The following is a 7,961-nucleotide window of genomic DNA, read 5'->3' on the forward strand; positions in this document are numbered from 1 at the left end:
AAGCCCTTATTGTACTTACTTAGTGTTTACATTTGCAAGCCTCTTTAAGCTTAAAGAGTCGTATATACAAGATGCGACTGACTCAGTATGCACACTCTAATGTAAGTCTTTTTTGAGGGTGGCACAATAGTGAAAGTCATATTTTATGCTACCCTCATTGTCTATTGTTTATGAAGGGGAAAGAGAAGCAGTGTTAATGCATAAATGTAGCAAAGCTGAGACATCTACTTCTCGGGGTTTTTTTCAATAATCAGCATAACATTTTCCAAATTTAATAATACTTTTTACTATATCTTTTCTTCTCATGGGACTCTAAAAGTACTTTGCCATGGATACTTGATATTTTGGTTAAGATCAAGTGGATTATACGTTCTTATCAGTTTAATATCTGATACATCCCTATCTGGAAATTAGATGTTAAACATGGATTTTTAGAGAAGGGAAATGAAAGTAGAGATTACTGTTTTCACTTCGACCTTGCATGGCAATATCTCCAGAACAGGTGTGCTTATCTTTGAAAAAGAAGGCTACTTAAAAAAAAAAAATCATGTAGTTAAAAGTATTTCTATGAAAACAGTATTGAATAGGTACTTAAATGAACAGGTAATTTCCCATTGATTTGCACAGACTTTGCTTTGTCACATATACAAATTGTTTCCACTAAGTTATTGTCAAATTCACCATGAAGTTTTATTTTGTGGGTTAACTAAGAGGAAACATACACACTATGGTATTTCAGTTGGATGGATTTCAGTCGGAATGCAAAATGTGCATATTTTTTGTGTTTAAAATGAGTACGCAACTTTTGCATAGTTCAGCCCGTATTCATATTCAAAGGTTTCTTATGATGTATTACGATGTGAATAGCGGTGTAAATATACACATACAGGCAGAAATTGTGTTTTGGTGCTATTGAACTATGTTTACTACATCCACATTTATAATAAATTCCTATCAGAACCCACATAAGTTTTATATAAACATAAATTAAAATAACAACTGGTAACAATATTATTAACCAACTTAAAAAAACAAAACAAATTTAAATATACCCTTTTTTTCAATATTATCTATACAGACGTATTTTTTTAATTTATTTAAAATACCTAATAAATCTTCAATGTGTACAGTTTTTCTGTGATAGCTACTGAAGCGCATGCGTGAAAGGCAGTATACAAAGACAAACTTTTCACTCACCTTCTTACCAGTTAATAAAAGTGTCACAGTCATGTAATCAGAATCAGAGAGGTAATGCTGTGCTGATCATCATTAGCATCCAGCATTTACACCTGCCCTGTAGAAGGTGCAAAAGATGCGGCTGTAAACCACCGCACTTACTTTAGCGTGAGGATTTTTATTTAGCTGCATCTTCGTGAACACATACTTACTGTAATTGGCCTACATTAGTCCACCCCTCCTCTTCCTCTGTTCCCCCTCTCAAGTCATCCATGGTTGTTTGTCTCAGATGCATGTGGATATAAAATTCATGAAACTGCGTGCAATTGCATGAGTTTGGTTTCTGGGCATGCACAGTGAGAATTCACACAAGATAAGCTATGCAAATGGCTGCATGTCTGCACTTGAACCAATCCCTATTTGTCCAGTTAAAAGTAGTGCAATCTTATTATTGGGTAAAGCACAAGTGAGAGTCTACTACACTGCTTCATTGTTGGCAAAATCACCATATGGGCATAAAAATAGCAGAATTTAGGTGAAAGTATGAGCATTTATTTATCCTTTTGTGACTACTTTCAGATTTTGTCAGTAAAATGAGGTTTGGTTTATGTTTGTAACACATTTTTAAAATATTTGGTGCAAAATGAGTACACAAATAATAGCACCAAAAGTCGGACAAGCATTGTAGGACTTTTAACAATGGAACTGCAAATAATTATAAACGTTTGTACACATTTTATAAATAGCACTTAAGAACATGATACAAGTTTCTGTGTGTAACCGGTGTCCCAGTAACTTACTTATATTAATCTCAACACAGGTGGAATAATTGGTATCCCAACAATCTGTTATACCTACATGTGCTCCTTTGAGAAGACCCACAATAAGTCACATGTTATGTGGCCAGAGAATAGGTTTTATAACCACTTGCATTGATAGCAGCATTATCTAATGCTTTTGTAAGTGTATAAAACTAGTAGGATGCCATTTACTATCTGTAAAATAAGCAGACATGCAGTACATTTCATTTCCTGCACCTATTTTGCCACCTGCGAATTTATAGCTGCACATCTACATTTTGAAAACTGCCCCTGTAAAGACACTGAATTCTTACTTTTGTGGGACTGTGGGTCTGGATCGAAATGTGAATGGGGTAAAGTATAGTTGATAATGGCATTCAGAGAAAAGCTGGATCCCAGCATGCTGAAGCTCCCATATGACGTGTTTCACTTGTATCAGGAAGGCTTTCTCTGAGAACTAATCTTACGGTCTGTGTTGTACCATCAGATGATCTATAGGCTGCATGTACTTGTCGTTATTTACGGAGACGCTACAGAGACTACGGCCGTGAATTGTATCCATTCATGCTGAAGTTAATTATGCCTCCGGAGAGTTGGCTATTAGACAGACATATGAAAGACGTATCTGTATTTCATTTCAAATTCGGACCGCCATTATAAAAAGGGAAAGAAGTACATGGTCTGCAACATCTGGCCCGGATTGTTCTTACATAGGACCTTGTTTTCTCAGCTATATTTCATCAGTGGGATATGTGTTTGAGCACACAATTATTTTGCATGGGGCTGCATTTTTTCTCCTTATTATGAGTGCTACTGGGATTCCTTAGGAAAATATCTATAATATAAATGTCTAGTGGCGTGTGTTAGTCTGTCTGTCTGTGTGTGTGTGTGGAAAAAATAAAACTAAGCTGCAGCGCCACCTGCTGGGCGGAGTTATACACTGACCTACTAAATTCTTAGTGTGTGTGGAAAAAAAAAATCAGAAAGGGCTGAAATTTGGTATACTAAGATGTTTTTAATTTGTTAATTTAATTTGTTAATTGTTAAAAGTGTTTATAAAGATTTTAAAAATATATATATATTTCTTGAAGGAGAAGTGACAGTTGGGAGTGGTTGGTGGTTGCCGGGGGTGACAGTGGGGAGTGGTTGGTGGTTGCCGGGGGTGACAGAGTGAGAAGAGTGTGATACTCAGGACCGCTGAGAGAGATCCCTGTGTCTGGATAGACATCTGGATAGATGTGGCGATGAAAATGAAGGATGAGGTGATGGAGAAGAATGATGAGGTGGTGACATGTGGACAAAACCATGTTAAAAAAGGGCGCTTACGTCGGGAAGTAATGCTCTTCCCCTGAGGAGGCCTGGGCTATGGCCCAAATGCATGACAAGAACCTTTTTAACACCTTAAGTAGCTTGATTTGACTAGAATACATGAGTATCATGCACGGGTTAACTTGTATTTATATCAAGGTCTAAAAGGACTGTATTGGCTACATATGGGATATATCGCTGGAACTTTGCCTGGAGTATATATTTTTTCTTTTCGTTTATATCTGCACACCACTACCTATTGGCACTGTTTTATATGTTTATATGGTGATTAAAAATTTGTTTAGGGACCCTATCTTGTCTTGTATTTCCCTTTAAATGTATTAATGTGCATTGCATATTTATTAATTTAATGATCAATCTGCACAGCGCAGTTCTTTCTCTTTCTATGGTTATGTACCCATGAATAGGGTGAGCAATAACCCTAAGAACTAGCTGCTTTAGGATTGACTATTTGTATGTATATATAGTATATATATATATATATATATATATATATATATATATATATATATATATAGATAGATAGATAGATAGATATTTATATTATACATCTATATATATATATATATCGCTATATATATCTCTATATCTCTCTATATATATATATATCTATGTATATCTATATCTATCTATCTATCTATCTATCTATCTATCTACCTATAAATATATATATATATATATATATATATATATATATATATATATATATATATATGCTATGTAATGATTAATTATTCAGTTAAGATTTATATGCATTAATTGGGTGTTCATTTTATCATATTCTATCCTCTATATCCCTGTCAGCGCCGGAGAGCTTCTTTGCCTTAGGCATAAGAATCTATTTACATCTTACTACATTTATGCTCTCTCACACATCAAATTGTTCTGATTATTGCAAAAGAAAATCCACCAAATACACCAATCCATTGAACTCCTTCAATCAGAAGATGCAGAATTTTGCAGCCCCACAGACATCTTGTCACAGTAATCTATGTACTTTTACTTATAAAAGGGTGCATTTGCACAAAAATAGGCACATGATGTCACACATTTTTTCACTTGTTTAAATAACCCTTAATATTATTCCTTTGAGTTTTTCATTTTCAGATTAAGATCCATGCGGACCCTTGCAAGATAAAGGTTTGGGGCCCACCTTCTCTGATCCATCCATACCACTCATTTCTTAAACTATGCATGCCTCTAACATTTATCCTTTTTTCACCTTAATATTGCTAGGCACCGTAACTCCCTTTGCTGCGGGGACTGGGGTCTTCTCTGGCTGCAAGTGGGCGTGATGTTCAATTCTTGTTGCCTCTTTCTCGCACATCCACGTCCCTTTGCTAGGCAATGGGGCACTTTCTCGGTTCTTGTGTTGGCGATGAGTTTGACATCACTTAATTGGGCTGTCTACATAAGGCAGACTCTGGCACTGATCCAGTGCCAGAGTATTAGATCACTTCTCTACTGATCTGGTGTGGTTCCTAGTGTTTCATCTCCCTTGGTACTCCTAGTTTGGTTGGTTTGCCTGTTTCCTGACTACTTCTCGCCTTTCATATTGATACGATTAGATCTTCTGGTTCTGACTCGACCTGTTCCTGACTCTTTAATGCCTCATGTATCGGTTCGGTTTGGATCTTCAGATTTGACCTCGGTTACATCGCCTGATTATTCCTTGGAACTTCCACTATCCTTCTGGTGCTGACCTGGCTAATCCATAACTCTCCAGTATGATTCCAGCTACCTCACTAGTGACTGACTTTGAGGGCTGCAGCCTGCACTTTCCATGCAGCAAAGACCAAACCTCTTTGTGGGGTCCCTGGTGAATACGGGGAGGAAGGGCATATCAAACTTTATGTCTCATTGTCCAGTTGCGCCAACTGCTAGCAGATGAACGTCCATTTTTCCAAGTGTGTTGTGAAAAATATTGTGAAGTAGACTGCTTTTACTCAACATGAAAACATGAATACAAGACAGTCCTTGTATTTGTATGCATAACACATGATAATTTCAATACATTATATTATTATAAAACACAGTGCAAACAATGATGTCACAACATAAATTATGTTATATTAACTTTGTACCAGTTCATACTAAAGCTGGACGATAACATATATTCCACCCCAATAACAATATTAAGAAATTTTGCTATAAAACACACTTATTGCCCATCCCTACACCGATATTTCTCACTATAGATTCACTGATCACTATACAAAATCTGCACTGATATTGTGTACCTGATACTCACTGATCACTATGCACAGGTCATAGTAAAATCACACGCCTTATACATACTGAGTACTATACACAGGTCACACAATATCATACACCTGATACACACATATCACTATACACATTTCAAATTGATCTCATACACATGATACATACAGATCACAATACAATAATCACACTGATATCACACGCCTGGTACTCACTGATCGCTATACAAAGGACAAACCAATATCACGCACCAAGTACACATTGATCACACAGGCTACAGTAACATCAATAGCACAAGCCTGATACACACTAACCACTATGCACATGTATCACATCTAGTACACACTGATCAAACAGACCATAGTCACACTGATATCACACACTTAGTACACACTGATGAGTATAGTTTTCCTTTAATTTTAGAGTCAATACTAGAGTGTAATTTTATGAATATTTTCTGTGAAAAAGTATCCACTACTTCATTGAAGTCCACGTGTCTGACAGATCTGAACCCAAGCTTGAAACCCTCAAGCTAAGCTAGAGCTGATAGACGATTGTGGCCCATGGTGGTTCTTCTTTCAATTGGAATTATTTTCAGATAAAAAAATGAACTTTGTCCACTGCATTAGGAAACAGGTAAATATTAATAAATATGTAGCATGGTTTCCATATTTGGTACAGCATCCTGAAGATATTATTAATGATAGACTGCCTCATTGCAATTGGATTATCTTCTGAAACCTGAGGCATCAAGATAGGAAAGTGGTTAAATTTTTTTGTGAAGCGCTCTTCAAGGTAATCTAGATAGATCTTTTTGTAATTTATTGGCTAAATTATGCAGCTCATTCAAGGCCATCATTGATGAAGTTGTAAGAATTGCAAAGCACCTATTGATGATTTCATAGGAATATCTTTGAATTCTGAGCTATCAGTTATTATGCTGATAGTCTGCAAGATTGATTTTTGTTTCATTGTGGAAACATCTTCATTTTCTTGAATGCTTTCTGAGTAGACATTGTCGGTTTGGCTTCATTTTTAAAAGTATCAAATGAATCTCTAATATTTTTAACATATTCTACTAATGAACTGTAGAGTCATAATTTCATCAATAAAAATATTTGTTTTTGTAGACTCTTACTTCTTGTATTCAGCATTTCAAGTATGTTTTCTCACAGTTGAGTAGATGATGAGAAAAATGTGTAAAAGACACTCTAGAAAGTTAAAGACAGATAGAGCTCTTACACAAGAATGAACAGCCCTTGTTCTCACTAGACAGAGCGAACAAGGAACACATTCTATTAAAGGATTGATAGCACAAATTCTTTTGTTCAAGCCATTGTATTTGACAGACATATTTCTGTAACTATCATAGTTTTGTCCTCAACAATTGCAAAAATAAATATTTTTATTGCCAAGCAAAGATAATATAGAGCTTTCAATTTAGTCTCCTATAATGAAAATTGATTGGTACAAGTTCCAAAAAGCTCTCAACTTTTGCACCTATGTCCAATAACGTAAAACTATTGCTAGCTAGTCATCATGAGTAAGATCAGGTGTAGAGTCCTCAATAATGGAATAATAATTGTCCTGCTTGAGTTCATGGACTATTGTGTCTACAACATTTGCTCCCATAAGGTTAATCCATTTTCCAACTGTGTTTGAGCACATGTAATTAAATATGCCTCTTCCTTACAAGTTAATATGTTTTTTTTAACAAACTGATTAAGTAGGACTATAAGTTCTAGATACCCAAGCAAAAAGCCATAACATGGGGTATCAAATAACTCATTACTCTCCCAAAGAGGTAAATCATGTTAACCTAGGAACTAAAGCAAAAACCTTTTTTCAATTAAAACATATTTCCAGTTTTGTTCATTATCCATTTGTAACACAAGACATGCTATATCTGGCATTGATGCTTGACTGTTTGTAAGAACTTCATTACATGGCTGATCACAAGAGATATCATGCTCCTTGAAGAACACTGGAACACATTTCAAGTCATTAACTCCTGATGTTTTCTGGGCATGGGATACATAAAGTTTAAAAGGGACAGAGAACATAGTGACTTTTGATGAGAAATAAATAAGCCAATTTCTGGGAACCGTGAGAAGTAATTGTCTGGTGATTATGTGGGATAAACACTGCAGAAATTATTAGAAATACCAGGGATTAAGGAGGATCTAATTAAACCCAGTGATACTCTCATTTGAAAGCTGTAAATTTCCTCTTTTTGTTTGGTGATCATAATTTCACCCTACACTACAGAAAACATTAATGGGTCCAGTATGGGGGAGGGATGTTGTAATGCCCAGATCTCCCAGATCCTGGCTTCAAGACACTTTGGGACACCTCACATGAAAGAGGATAGCCCTCTCTTTGAAATTTTTGTGCCCCCTTTGTAGTTATTATCTACTAATCACCAGACAATCA

General features: G+C 35.7%; 1 non-coding gene across 1 annotated transcript; it reads left to right on the forward strand.

The window, feature by feature from the left end:
* The first annotated feature begins 328 nt into the window (after nt 1-328).
* Nucleotides 329-513, forward strand: LOC142146862 (U2 spliceosomal RNA). Its single transcript, XR_012690043.1, has one exon. It is a non-coding gene; the product is annotated as a U2 spliceosomal RNA (small nuclear RNA).
* The last annotated feature ends 7,448 nt before the right edge of the window (nt 514-7,961 follow it).

This window comes from Mixophyes fleayi, chromosome 3, assembly GCF_038048845.1.
Source record: "Mixophyes fleayi isolate aMixFle1 chromosome 3, aMixFle1.hap1, whole genome shotgun sequence".
Taxonomy (NCBI): domain Eukaryota; kingdom Metazoa; phylum Chordata; class Amphibia; order Anura; family Limnodynastidae; genus Mixophyes; species Mixophyes fleayi.